The sequence below is a fragment of the Chinchilla lanigera genome, unplaced genomic scaffold (genome assembly GCF_000276665.1).
Source record: "Chinchilla lanigera isolate Chin_1 unplaced genomic scaffold, ChiLan1.0 scaffold00002, whole genome shotgun sequence".
Classification (NCBI taxonomy): Eukaryota; Metazoa; Chordata; class Mammalia; order Rodentia; family Chinchillidae; genus Chinchilla; species Chinchilla lanigera.
The window spans coordinates 20,208,177-20,222,722 of record NW_004955403.1 but is presented as its reverse complement, the minus strand read 5'-3'; the positions used below and the strand labels follow the sequence as shown (position 1 = coordinate 20,222,722).

Genomic DNA, 14,546 nt, shown 5'->3' with positions numbered 1-14,546 from the left:
AGGGAGGAGCCAGGGAGGGAGATGCACTCTCCCCTGGGACCTGCCTCTTCCAGCCAGGTCCTACCTTCCTCCAGTAGATGATTCTGTGGAGGAGTATTGTACGTCTATGATCCAATCACCTTCCACAAGCCCCACCTGTGAGTGCTTGGGGTCTTTGGGGGGAACACTGTTGATCTAAACTTCAACAGCTTCCAGAAAGATCTGGAGGTAGTTAGCCAAACCTTTGGGAAATTCTATCTGAGTATGTGTGGAGCTTTATATACATTATAAACACATGCATGTATGTGTAAATGATCTTCTTAGCAAGCTGTGCATTTTTTATTTCACAGTGCAGGTTTGTCTTAACTAATTCTTTATTCACTTTGTTGTCTTTAAAAGTCTTGAGTTAGAACAACCTCTGGTATTGGGAAGAAGTGATGCCTAAATGGTTTGGAGTCAACAGACATCTATTCTCAAAATAGATTGCCCAATTTTATGGCTGTACTGAATGAGGGTCTACAAAGTCCTGCCCACTCTGCTGTGTCAGTCATGCAAATGAGATGCAAATACATGGAGAAGAGCAGTGATCAAGGGGTGGAAGATAGAAGAAGAGGAAAGAACCAGAGAGTGATCCCAGGAGGCCCAGGCCAGCAAGGAAGGGCTGTGGGAGAGGAGGGCAGAAGGAGGCAGCCAGACCAGGGAGGTGGCAGACTTAGCACCAAGGCCTCTATGAGCACATGGTACAGGTCTGTTCTGGGAGGTTCAGTTGTGTGATAGTCCTACTGGCTTCTGGCTCATCAGAATGCAGTGACCCCTTGACCCCCAGTCTCAGGTCCTTCCATTCCAGAATTCTTATAGAAATTCTCCCTCTTGCCAGAGGCCTCAGCAGGGAAACAAGCTGGAGTCCATGCTCTGAGAACTTTGCAAGTTAAGACATTGTCTAGGAATGTCCATGTCTCTCTGGAGAAAGAAGGACCCTGTTTCTCACGAAGCAATCATTCCCGGAAGCTGACTTGCTTTATCCATGCTCTATCAATCTGCCACCTTTTAGGAGAACTAAATCTAGTCCAGATATTTTATAATGCTATTTGATAGCTTGAAACTGAGTCATATTTTATCAGACCCACATTGTCGTATTTCCAACAGAGAGCCTAAAGAGCTGCCCTCCAAACATGAAGTTAAAAAAAAAAAACAACTGTGTTCCTCATTAGCCACAGACTTTAACTTTCGCTGTTGGAACCTTCTCAGTTTAGAAAAATGTTAGGTGAAACAGTCTTGATGATCAGTTTTCTCACCACTGTTCAGATTTGATGTGCACACTGAAATATTCTTGCTTCAGAGTTGCATTTGTGTCTCTGCTATCTAGGACCCAAAAACTTAAACAAATGAGAGGAGAACAAAGGATGAACCAGAGCATTAGGTGATCTGAAAAACTGCCAGGGTTTGTTACCAAAACGCCCAGGGTTCTTCTGGGCTGGGGATTTAGCTCAGCAGCACAGCGCCTGCCTGGCAAGCGCGAGGTCATGAGTTCGATTCCCAGTACCGGGGGTGGGTGGGGTGGGTGGGAAGCCCAGGTTTCTGAAGTCCAGATGTGGAGACTTTCTTTGTGGGGAGAACAATCACTTCTTCGTGAGCCACAGGGCGTCTCACCATGTCTCCCTGGTGGATTTCTACACTGGGTATCAGAGATGATGTTGCTGTTTCACTGAGGAGCATAAATTCTTTTAGGTGCAACATCATTCAGTAGTAATGTGTTGTCATTAGAAGTGCAAAATTCGGAAACGGCCATTCAGCTGGAGAAAATGCTATGCTGCTCCCTCTCCTTTTTGACATTCACATTTCCTGTGCTTTGTTCCCTGACTGCACCATACACTTGAATAAAGAGCACTCCTCTGCAAATTCCTGCATAGACATTGCAATTTTATTTCTAATTTTGAAACTGGATAATAACTTGATCCAACCCCTCCGTGTTATCATGAAGAAAATGAATCTAAAGAAAGACTAAGTGAATCACCTGCGCTGACATGAACGGAATAGTTTGAGAGTGAAGGGTTAATGATAAATAAAATGACCTGACCTAGCACCTGCTTAGTCTCTTGTTTGCTGAGCAAAGGTTCAAGTTCAAAGCCAACACTGAAACCTGAGCTGCCCCTTCATTTCCAGACTCAAGGACGCCATGGCAGGATCCCATCCCTCACCTGCTTTGTGGCATCAACAAGTCACTATCAGCAAGGGTCTCTCTGGCCAGATTGGGCCCTGGCTGCAGAGGGACACAGGCTTTACAAGTCTGCACGAAGGAATGCTGGCTGTGAGGGTAACTGAAGTGTGGCAGAAGAAGGAGAGATGGGAAGATGGCAGCCATGTCCCCAGAACTCATTTTGAGTTGTTGGCTGGAAAGGAACTTCATCTGTGTTTCGTCGCTATTCCTTGAGGCTTAGCGCATAGACTCCTCTGGCTCAGGGAAGCTTTGGCTCTTTCCTCTAAGGAGGCTCCCTGTGAAGGTTGGTGCATATGTTCTGCATTTTAATTGTACCTATGGGGCCTGTTCTGTCTTCTGTTGAAATGAGGGCTTAATTCTTGTCTTTAGCAAGCCTCTCCCAAAAGATGGCTTTGCACCCAGCAACCTGTCAGATTCTCTCTGCCCCCTCACCATGGCACTCTTCCCAGGCTTACTTTAGGGCCTTCCTCCCCTCATGCCATCTCCACCCTTCATGTCTCTGCACAGGTAGCAGGGGATAGGAAGGCAATGGCAGTCTCAGGAACAGGACCATGCTTGGGGCCCTGTGCCTACTTCACAGTTCAGGGTTTAGACATGGGCCCAAGAGCATGACACACTGCTCAGACAGTGCGACACCGGCTGGAGAGCCAGACCACAATTCATGCCTCTGAAGAGGCCAGTGGTTCCCAGTATGAAGGGATCAAGGCTGGGACTAGCCCCACCCAAAGGCTGCTGGTGGGGGTGGTGACAGCACAGGCTCCAGCAGCTGCTGCTTGCCTCAGCTGTCCAGGCAGGCCTGCTGCCTCCCGAGGCTGCTCTTGGCCTCTACCTAAGAGTGCGACAGTTGAGTGGCTTGTGGTAGGTTTTTTTCTCTGGTTCTCTTCAGTGGTATCCATCTTATTGTTCTTGTCATCCAGTCATCACTAATCCCACCCCTGGGTTGAAAAGAAGCCACTGATAAGTCCATCCTTGGGCTTGGACATGAAGAGGGAGGAGAGGGGTGTCGCTTATTCACCTTGGCTGGAAGCAGAGGTGCAAAAACAACCTTAAAGAAGGGTTTTCTAGCAAGGCATGCGACTCTACTGGATGTGAGGAGGTACGCTAGCTGCTGGGGCAGACTGTGACAGCCACAAACAAGAAGAACCTGAGAGGTCCTACATTTAAAGGAAAACAACCAAACGAAATCTGCCATCCTGTAGCACCCAAGAAGCTGCTGGATACTTTTATAAACTCAAGTGTTTCTCATACCTAGTTGAGGGACAGTGGAAGGATGATTCAGAAAGTGGCCTGGGCCAAATGTGGGTGTCAGTCTGCTATTTGAGGGGCCCCAAGTAACTACAGGGAGAGGAAGAACAGAACCTTCACACGAGGGGTTCTGGCTTGTGAAATGACTCAACACGTTTTGGGGGGTAGGGGTGAACTTGAAAGTGTGCAGCCCAGATGTAAATTTTCAGATCCCCTTGGTCTGAGCCAGCTGTGGTCTCCCAGCTGCCTCGCAATGGAGAGGGGCCACACCCACAGCTGCAACCAAGCAGTGATATTTGAAACTCCCCCAGGGCCTACTGCTGTGAAAAGAACAGTTTATTACACAAAATAAAACAAAATGCCAGCTCTTCTTTACAGTTTCACAGTCTGCCTTGGGGAACAGAAAAGGAGTTTTATTTTTTTACCCCTTGTGCACTGAGCACCAACTATATTACCCTGGGGCCAGTTTGGGGAAGATCGGGAAAGTTCTCTGCAGTGTGTGGACTCACTGTCGGACTCCGACCTGCCATTTATGTGAGCGGTCACTGCTCCTCTTTTTGGGAAAGTAGAGAGAATGGCATTTGCCAATTAGCTCACAAGGATCAATGCGTGGAGATGAAGCTAGACTTGAATGAAATACCTGATATGGTAATATCTTTTCTCCATCTTTCAATGGACAGTTTAGTCTGGGCCAACTGTTTGCCTGGATATTCCTTTTAAGGAGCTCATCTGCTAGAGTCCTGGTTTTCAAACCTCAGCTTTCAAAGCAAAAGATGTGTCTGAAAGACTGTAATATTGGAATATGAGGCAAATGTTAAAGTTCTTCTACTATAACCACAACACAGACAAGAGACAGTAGAAGTGTATTGTTGTCAAATGAACCATCAGAACTACTGGATGAAAGATAAAAACTGCCAGGATATTTAGCATATGGGCAGGCAGAATGCTGTTTATTATAAAAAGGAAAACAGCCTCTTTGACTCTGATTAACTTTCAGAGCCAGATGTAGCGGTTAATTTGGACTCCTAGAACCCAGGGCAACAGGAATTCGTACCGTGTGAAGAACAGCCCAGCCTGGGAGTGGGTGCAGTAGGGTACAAAATTGATCAACCAGATGTTTTGTCTACACAAAGCGAGACAGTAAGATGTTTCCCCTCTATGTGGGTACTTGGTGTCGTATAGATGAAACACTTCAATCAATAATTGAGGCCCTCCCCGCTTTTAGTGCAGGTATTTATGATCTACAGAAGCAGCTGCAGGGGAATTGGGTTCAAAGTTCAGAAGGAGGAAACAGGCAGGAGACAAGAGAAGTGGATGAAGCAAGAATGAGGACTCCTGCTAACTTCTGGGGTGACACAACTCTCTAGGTGCACAGGCTGAGGGCACCTTGAAGAAGAAAGGTGTGCCTCATCCCAATGACAACTTTATGTCAAGAACCTGGACTAAATTTTAGCCACAGTTTAGAGATTTGGGGCAGTGCACTAACCATACAGCTGTACATAGCGATTCTGGAAAGTCATCAAAAGAAGAAAGAGTTCAGTGATAAACTAGAAATGGATGTGAAGAGGAGAGGGGTGGAGGTTTTTATTGTTCTTAGGACTCCTCTGCTGAATGTTCACCATCCAGGCGGCACTGCTGCTAATGCCACCGCTCAGCACGACCAGGATAACACTCGCCTTTGTGTGTATGTCAGTGCCCATTGTTTACTTATTTATTTTTAAGGTAAGGAAATACTTGCTGTGAATTCCGGTCAGGTATGGGCTGCCTTTTCTCTCCGGTGCTGCGTCTGTCAAGGTCTCACTTCCCTGCAGTTTTACCTCCCCACTTCCCTCCCCACCCTGTTCTCCCGTCTGTAATACAAATGCCTTTTTTATTTTTGCTAGTTTAATTAGCGCACGGATTCATTGTGATTGATGAATTGATGTGGCTTATTGGCATGAAGTCCCCCCTCCCCTCCCCGCGCTGTGCGCAACAGAAATGGCTTGTGTGGGGCGACACCTGCTTTGATGCCGCAGACGTTCTGTTTGATGCGGCGGGGCCGGCCCTTCAGCTGTGATTTTCTACTCTCCGGGGAGAGATTTTTTTCCTTGCTGTTGGTGGAGCAGGAGGAGGCCGGTGGTGGATGGGGGTGGGGGTTGAGCGGGGAGTGGTGTGGAAAGTGACGGCTGAGAAACAACACCGCTAAGGATTTAGTGTTTATATTTTATTGGACTGATTTTGAAATAGTCATTGTTCACACCCTGGGCCCAGGAGGGATGGAGACCTTGACTCACTGCCATCCGTAGGAAGGCATTGTGCATTAGTGCAGCCAGCTGAAAATTTCCAACATCTCTTGCCAAAGAATTAAGCTGAAATTAGCACACAGTTGGTAACAATTTGATTCCTGGTTTCACTTTAATCAGTGAGGATTAATGGTTAAAATTTTTATTTCTAATCTCCCTTTAGCCTGACTAACAAAAGCTGTCACTTTCTTGAAAACTGCTAAATGAAGAGGGATTTATAAGCTCTTTGAGAGAATAAAAACTGAAGTGTTAAGGCCTACTCTTCAGACCATAAAATTTTCAAATTTTCCCAACATTCCTGAGTACAGCTCGGCTCGAAAGCTGCCTGCCTCGGGGTTCAGTAACGCTCACAGCTGGACAAAGGGGCGCAGGGACTGTGTGTTCCCCAGGGCGGTGCTCCCCGACTGTGCTCCCCAGGGCTTCGGCCTGCAGGTGAAACCGCGCTCTTCCTACGCACAGAGCCGGAAGCGGGACTTGAATTGTGAATAGAGCATTACTTCGTCCAGCCATGTTTTCCACCCCTTTTTCCTTTTCCTGTTGACACCTGAGCCAGCCCTTTCTATGCCTTCCCTGGCCACCCGTTCAACAATGTCGTGAAACTAGCGAAGTCTGGGCCCCCTCTCCTGTGGGTCCTTTCAGCAACTTTTCATGGCTGTCACCCCTACACCCCTGATGACGATCCTTTCCCAGGGCATAACCCTCCTTCTGGACTTGACCCTGCCGTCTCGGCCCACCTCCACCCAAGTCAGGTGTTCCCACCAAGCTGGTGCACTTGTTTCTCACCCCTCTGTTTGGAGGTCCTGAGGGCAGAGCCTGTGATCATTTCTTAAGTTTCACTGAGCCCAGCACAGCACCTTGGGCTCAGAAGTCAGAGGTCAAGTGGGTTCAGTGGATGAGGAGGTTGAGGAGGGGGTTTCAGCTCCACGTGCCCGGCTCAGTACCTCTTTTAACAACAAATTGTTCAAAAGGAATGAATTCTTCATGACTCAGATGCAGGAACCATCATCCCTCACAATTCTTTGTTTTCATCGTCATATTAATTCTAATTTCCCACTTATGAAAACAAGTCTGCCCTCAGCTATTTTGGGAGCACACACTCCCTCCCGTACGATATAGATCAGAATTCTGGAATACTGGCACTAGGGAAATTTGAAACACTGTGGCCCTGCCTCTGATTTTACCGTGGAATTGAAACCCTACACTGAGCGTTCCACTGCATGAAGTGCTGCTCAGCACTGGCTCACGGTGCTGGCCACCTCGGCTCCCAAGGCCACTGCCCAGCCGGCCCCTCACTGCCTCCAACAGGCCACCGGGCACCCTCAAGGTCTTTCAAGGTCAGGGTTCTTACCTTCATTTTCCACTCAGGCTGTCACTTGGGGAACTCGTCACAATCCTGTTTCCTGTCCTGTTTTGGAGGGAGCCTTCTGTACCCCTAGATAGGGCCATGTTTTCCTTCTTTAACACTCAGGCTCTTTCCTGTCATGGAAAATGATTCTATGGTTGTGGGATTTTAAGAAAACCAGGGACATAGGAAGCTCCCTATATTTTCTTACTTTTTAGAGCAGGGAAAAACATAGGATCATTTTAACTTGTGAGTGAGTGAAGAGGGAGGGGGTAAGATTGGTAAAACCCTTTACTCTTACTAAAATCCATCAGTCTATCTACCTGCCAGCCAACCTATCTGTCACGCAGCTCTATGACTTCAGCTCCCTAGCCAGCTTAGGTTTATTTCACACAGGACTCTAACTGCTGTTGAAAAGTGCAGCTTTTGAATACCTGGTGTGGTGATGTTATACCTGGGCTGGCTGCATATGACGATATGTCACGAGTGTCTTCATACCAAACAGAGGTGTATTTTCCTCATGTGACGAGAAGCCCCAGAGTACGTAATTTCGGGCTGGTGCCATTGATGCGTGTCATCACCCATGTTCTTCCTGTTAGCTCACAGAGTCTCCTTTCATCTGTGTGACGACAATTGCCTGCTCCCAGTCAGGAGGAAGGGCAATGAGCAAAAACCTCTGCATGAAGCTTTGTGTATTTATTGAGGAATATTGCCTAGGTTCCCTGGGGACCTTGCCTGTATCTGTGACTGGGACAGTACCACATGGCCAGCCCTGTGTATACGGGGAGCTGAGTGGGTATGTTAACTTCCTAACCCTCCCAGTGGAGGCAGAGGAAATAGAGTATTGCGTGAGCCTTTCTACAGCACCTACCGAAGGGCGTGGAGTGTCCTGTATTATTTTTCAAAAAGAAAAATGGAAACCAAGACTCGTGTCTGTGTGTGTGACTGTGAATAAAGAGGCAAATGCCTAGCCACAGGTTCAGTTCCTGTCCTCTCTGAGATCAAAGTTGACACCTGGAGATTGGCAGGTGAGAGATAAGGCAAAACAGCTATGGAGAAATCCACCCTTCGGAAAGACAGGATAAAAGACCCCTCCAAGCAGCAGAGACCTGTGTGTTGTCTGGGCCATCAGGCTGGAGCTGGGGTGGGAGGACTGCGTGAGCTGCTTCTGAGCTGGACATACAGGCACTTACGGGGTCGGGGAGAGTGGACACTGATCACCATGGCTCTTGCTCTGACTGCACACTGGAGTGAGCTACAAACTTTTGTAAAAGTCACTGACTCTTTATGCTCTTCAGCGGAGACCTAGGCATGGTCTGGTCTTAACCCTATGTAAGGTTCCAATACACAGCCAGGGTGGCAGCCACTGTGTTAGCTTTCTCTGACATAACCCCAGGGGCCTACCTTCTTTAGATTTGTGCTCTCTGAATGAGACCTTGGCGTGGTTTGGCTACAGACCTGGGGGGATGAACTCGTCCATGGGAAGTCCTGGTTACTGTGTCTGAGGGATGCTCTTGGGCACCAACCAACATCATTTTTATGAGAAATGAGAAGTTATGGGAAAAAGTACATCTTTTTTAGGAAGTGTGATTCTCCTGAACATTTGGTTTGTTTTTACCTTCTTGACATGCTGAATCTTATAAATGACGGTGTTTCCCTTTTTATTTTGGCTGTTAGGAAGCTTAGGAGGAGCTTTATATTACCATGTTGTCTACTTTCTTCTCTGTTAATATCATTCTTGGAGTTATTACCTTTTCATCCAAAACTTTTTAATGCCTTCAGTCCTTAAGAACATTTCCTGTTATATTTCTATAAATCATCTCTGATTCACAGTAGAATGAAGCAGAGGATTAAAATAAATAAATAAATTCAAAAATAAAAGAAAAAGCCACAAAATAATTAGATACTTTACCACCATCCAAAACAAACTAAAACAAACTAAAACAAAACAAACTAAAACAAAAAGACCCAAATCTCTCCCATCCTTCTATTTGCAACTTTATCACAGTTTGAAATTTTTTTTTTATGATACTAGGAATCGAACTCAGGACCTTGAGCTTGCCAGGCATGTTCTGTGCCACTGAGCTATACCCCTGGTACCACAGTTTGAACTTTTAAAATTTGATTTCTTTTTCTTTTCAAGATTATCCCTGAAATTTATTTTTATCTGGTTTCTTCAGTGGAAAAATATTCTCAATGGTTATATTCCAAAGAGTAATTTGTCTGTAGCCTCAAAGAATGTCTTTGGTTTGTCATGCAGTTGCTTTGCTTTGGAAATATAAAAAAATAAGAATTTAGAAAATTAGATATTCAGTTTACCTTAATAGTGTTTCAGGAGACAACAGAATTAGTGCTGGTGGGAAATGACCATGTTTCTCTTTTTGACTCTCATAATTTCTTGCTGGGTTTATTGTTTCAAGGAGCCATTTTAAAAAAAATTGTGCTTTGTTTCCTTGTGTCTTTATTTTTCCAGAGCTGGGGATCGAACCTAGGGCCTCATACTTGCTGGGCAAACCCTCTACCACTGAGCCACATTCCCAGCCCCTAGGGGCCATTTTTAATAGAAAGAAAAGCAGCTGCTCTAGCAGTTCTCTGTGATACATAGAACCAGAAAACAGTCTTCATTTGATTTCCTTTCATTTCACAAAGACAGCACTTAAGCTTTTTGATTTTTCAGGGTTGTCCAGTATCAGTTATTTGTTTACCAGACAGGCTTTAGATAGCTACAACCCATTTGTAAGTCACTTATTTTGTACATTATGGCCTAATGTCTGGCAAAGTGTTTTTAAGTTGCCTATTATCATAAAAGTTGAGGACTCTGACAGAGGTATTAGGAATCATAATGATACAATATTCATGAGGCAAACTACCAGGTAATATCTCGTGATGGAAGAAGAGCTAGCAAGCATTTTCAAAATAAGTCTGCTCTTAGTCAGCCATTGTTAGCCCATGTGCAGCTAGAAGTAAGCCAGATGTCCAGGATTAATGTCTAAGAACTTGCTGTGTGTTTTGGGGTAATACACTTAACTTTTCTGGACAATGAAAATGACATGGGTATTTTAAGGTTGTACTAAGGAGTCAGAGTACCAAGCTCATTATTTGCTATTACGAATTTAAAAGGATAATCAACAACAGATGCCAGATTCTTCTGCTGTTGATGTGGGGAATAGCATAAATGTGGCCCAGAAGGGAGGCAGCCTTCCCTGGCATCCCTCCCTTCTGTTTAAAAAGCAAGGCAAGACAGGAAGGAAGACTCTGCAGAGAAGAAATTCACAATGGTGAACTTTGACCTTCAGTGTATGAGATCATGCTATGAAAACTGTAGCAGTCTCTAGACTATAGCAGTGTGCATGGCCTCTGTCTAAATTAGATTCCTAGCTTTCGGGGCATGGACCGTCCCTTACAGAACACTGCCCATCCCTTCTGACCTGTCCAGTAAGCAGCAGTCATTGCCCCAGTTCTACCATTTCCCAGGGGCTGGGAGTTCTGTCAAGAGAAAGAAATGGTAATTGTTCTACTGAAGTCATGTTTTTAAGCAATGCCAGTAAAATATCTTATAGAATAATCAAAACTAAGAGAGGAAAGGGACCCTGTATAATTAGCACCAAATAAAAATGTCAATTGCAATGCAATGACTCTGCAGGAATTTGGTAGTGAAATCTGTGAGGTGTTTCCCTTGCTCTTCTTTTACAGTGTGGACCAAGGGATTTGAGGGAGACTTTAGCTCAAGGATAAAACCACCTGTGCTCAGATTTCATTCTCTCCTCTCCCTCAATGCCCACACGGGGTTTTGTACATCACAGAATGCTTGAGACTCAGTTTCCAGGGAGGTTGCCTAGACCAGCAAATCTGTGGACACACTGTCCTTCCCCCCCTCCCCTTCCTCCTTATTCTTGCTGATTTAATTCTGTCATGGGGCACATGTTACTCTGCTAGTCACTGAGATGAGCTCCAGGACCTAGATAACCCAAGCCTACATCTGGGACACAAAGAACCAGAAGGAAAACAAAATGGTGGGACTTTGGAGATTGGCTAGGAGCCGTCCACTTGTCTGGCTTTATTAGGAAGTTTGCTGTGTAAGGTGGATGGTTGAAGTATGCTCTGGAAGAACTGAGTGTATGACTTGGTTACCAAAGTGAGGGAATTTATAGCACACCCAGAAGCGGCCATGGTATCTCTACGCAGGTAAGTAACACAGCCCCCTGGCTCCAGACCTCTGGAGGGAATGAACACAGCAACAGCCAGTGTACACATCTTGAAACCCACAGCCTCCTTTGACAAAATTCAAACACCTTGGGGGTTTGCGGGTGTGAAGAAATACTGCTTTTACAACCCTCAGTGAGCCCTGCCACTGTGCCATGTTAGTTATGAGCATGGGCTCAGAGCCAAACTCCGTGACTGGGCACCCTGGAACTGGGAGGTGGAGTTGAACATGTAGTTTAAGAGTGAGGGGAGATTTGTTCCCCCCCAAAAAACTGGGTTATCCTAGAGAGAAAAAAGTAGCAGCTCTGGGGTGACTTATGCCTAGGTTCAAATTCCAGCTTTACTATATTTTAGTGCTGTAAATTTGGGTGCAGCATATAGTCTCTGTACACTTCAGCCATTAGATAGAGTTCATGGTATCTTTTTTGTGTATTCTTAGGAGGACTCATTGAAATTAAATGATAAAAATATACATAAAGTTGGTGGAACATAGCAGGCTCTCCTTAAAAGGGCATGTTAGAACAGATTGAGCACATCTTTTGCTCCTTCTTACGTGACATTCTGTTAGTTTCTTTGGACTTCAGCATCTCCTTAGCCAGTGAAATTTCCTAAACTCTCAGCACAAAGGACCTCTCCCAACAATAGCTTTGAATTTGCCTTCTGTACCCCTGGGGATGGAACTATTTTTTGGTATGTGTTTATTGCTGTGGTTATGATTACTATTAATTTGCCATCAAAAGAAAGTGTAACCTTAATCAGTTAGTTTCTGCATCTGATCACACATATTTCCAAATCAAAGCACTGGAATCCATAACTTGGCCCGCTGGTGAAGAATGCTTTTTAGTTTAGTTTGTGTAGCTCATGCAAAAAAGTCTTCTCCATGACCTGCCTTCTTAGTAATTCTTGGGGGTTGAACTTATGCTCCGATAGTTACATCTGGTTGTAGAGTTAAGAAATGGGTCAAAAGGAAAAGGAGGAGTGAAAACCATCCAGTCTCCCCAACCCCCTCTATTTTTTTCTCAGTGTGAAGTCATTTACTTTTCTTTTTAGCCCATACCAAGTCTTCAGAAGTTGAGCCAGCCAGATGGTGAGGTTATAGCTTGGGCAAAATGTGTTCTAATGTTATCAGCTTTAAAGGAGCACATGGAGCAGAGAGGAAAGATGGTTTGTGGTATTTTTGTTTATTAAATTTGATGGTTGGATTATGACATTTATATTTATTAAATGTACAGAATCTCATCCATCATGGTTGACAGTCAGAACATGTCCTGTGTGGTTGGCATAGCTATCTTCCTGTGAAGAGATCTAACATTTATTTTTATTTGAGAGACTAAGAAGAGGTACAGAAAAAGGAGATCCACCCTTCAATGCCTCTACCCTGGGGAAATGGGAGTATGAGATAAGTGTTATTGTGTTTGATTCTGTCATGTTGAGCAGCATTTTTCTTGTTTGGGTTGTGAGTCAGTTTGCTGGTGCTGTGGATGGAGTGCTCTGTGGTGTGGGAGTTGCACAGCCAGTGAACCCAGCACAGGAAAAACATAAAGGAAGAGGGCTCTTGGCTTTGCTCCATTGAAATCCTGCTATTGGATATGGTTGAAATAATGTCACGATTGGCTTTGTCTAGTGGCCAGAGCACTTCAGCAGTCAGGCATCTTCCCTCCGCCCTGAATTTCATTACCTACCAGATGTAGGCTTTGCGGATATTTTATTAGAACACCGAGTAACCTGATGAAAGGGCAACATTCTAGCTACCTCCTGAATGACTCTGGGTTTCTAGAGCTCTGTTCACATATATGGGGAGACAAGAACTGGTGAGGCTTGGGAACAAGAAGGCACTGCACCCAACAAGCTTCTCCTTCAGCCTTTATGTGCAAGAGATGGCATGCTTGCTTAAAGGTGACTTCTCTTTTCCAGAGTATAACCTAAGATGTTTTTTCAGTCAATGTGCAAATGAATTAGACACCTGGGTTTAATCTCTCTGGCCACATATGCTTCCAAAGATAAAATGTTCATTTAGGTTTGTAGAAACCCAGTCCATTTGGAAACCAGTTAACCCACAACACTGCCTGCACAGCCTGGAAACATTTAATTGTAAAGAAGTATGATAACTAACATGGAGGAGAACTTAAATCCTTTTCCTCGCCCCATGGCCTGGCCAACATTGTGTATTAACTTCAATCATTAGTTCCCAGGTTGACATATTCTAAAGCAGCAGCTTGGGGGCCCTTGTTGTGTCTAAGAAATATTTCAAGCAGAATGAAATATTTATGTGGGCTTCACACAAATTCAACCACCAGGTATTTCCTTTTTTAGGTTGATGTAGGACCCAGAAAATAGTTTACAAGGGTACTATGTACTAATTTCTGGAAACAAATTTAAATCTGGAAAATAATTTTTCATAAGTACATAAGTCATTAATTAAGCATCTTTTGGATACAACACTAGTGTATATATTATGAGGGCTATTAAACAAAGGTAAATAGTAGTTTATCTCTGGACAGTTTAAACAAAACAAATCCAAAACCAGACCTCTATGAAGAGGCACCATTTCCTGCTAGATAGTGTGTGTGCATCTGATTACACGGATGGACTGTAAACATTTCCAGGAGTGGGAGAGAGTGCAGGTCCTCGGGGTTAACGAGCCAAAGGTCACAAGGGCACTCATCACGTGGCCCAGTTGGCTCTGGTCCAGCCCATGGTCATAGCCAGCCCTTGCTGCCCCAAAATATACCCTAACTATTCTGTAGCTTACATGAGTGAAGGGTTAGGGTATTGTACATCTTCTCTCTCTCATTTTCTTTCTTAAATAAAAGTAATACTATGAAAGATCTTATAAATGTAATCGTATGTATAATACATTTACTATAATTTCCCCCTGCTGTTTAACAGAGTGAATATTTGTGAGCACAAGCTATGTGCTAAGGTATACAGATATATCTTAAATAAACATGTGTGTACATATACACACATAGACATATATATATGTATGAGAGAGAATGGGTATACATGTATGCACATAAATATATCCTCACAACAACCCTCTGAATTATGGTTAGCATCACCATTTAGATGCTAAATAAAAAGAAGATCAGAGTCTAGTATGGAGTAGACATTTAACAAACTCATTAGAGAAATACACACAACTCAGTTTAAAAAGAGCTCATCTTTGTTCATGGTCATCAAGCAAGTGAGAGGCAATGGAGGCCCTAACCCAGTTCTGGAGCCTTCAATGCTGTTCTTTCCTTCACAGAGCCCAAGTGGCCAGCGTGATTCTCAG

At 44.5% G+C, this 14,546-nt stretch overlaps 1 long non-coding RNA gene across 1 annotated transcript in view; it reads left to right on the top strand.

Moving 5' to 3' along the window:
• The first annotated feature begins 2,154 nt into the window (after positions 1–2,154).
• LOC102009338 overlaps positions 2,155–14,546 on the top strand; it is a 91,402-nt gene continuing 79,010 nt past the window's right edge. Inside the window, exon 1 of the long non-coding RNA XR_259187.2 lies at positions 2,155–2,480. This is a non-coding gene — a long non-coding RNA (uncharacterized LOC102009338). The remainder of the gene's footprint in view (positions 2,481–14,546) is intronic.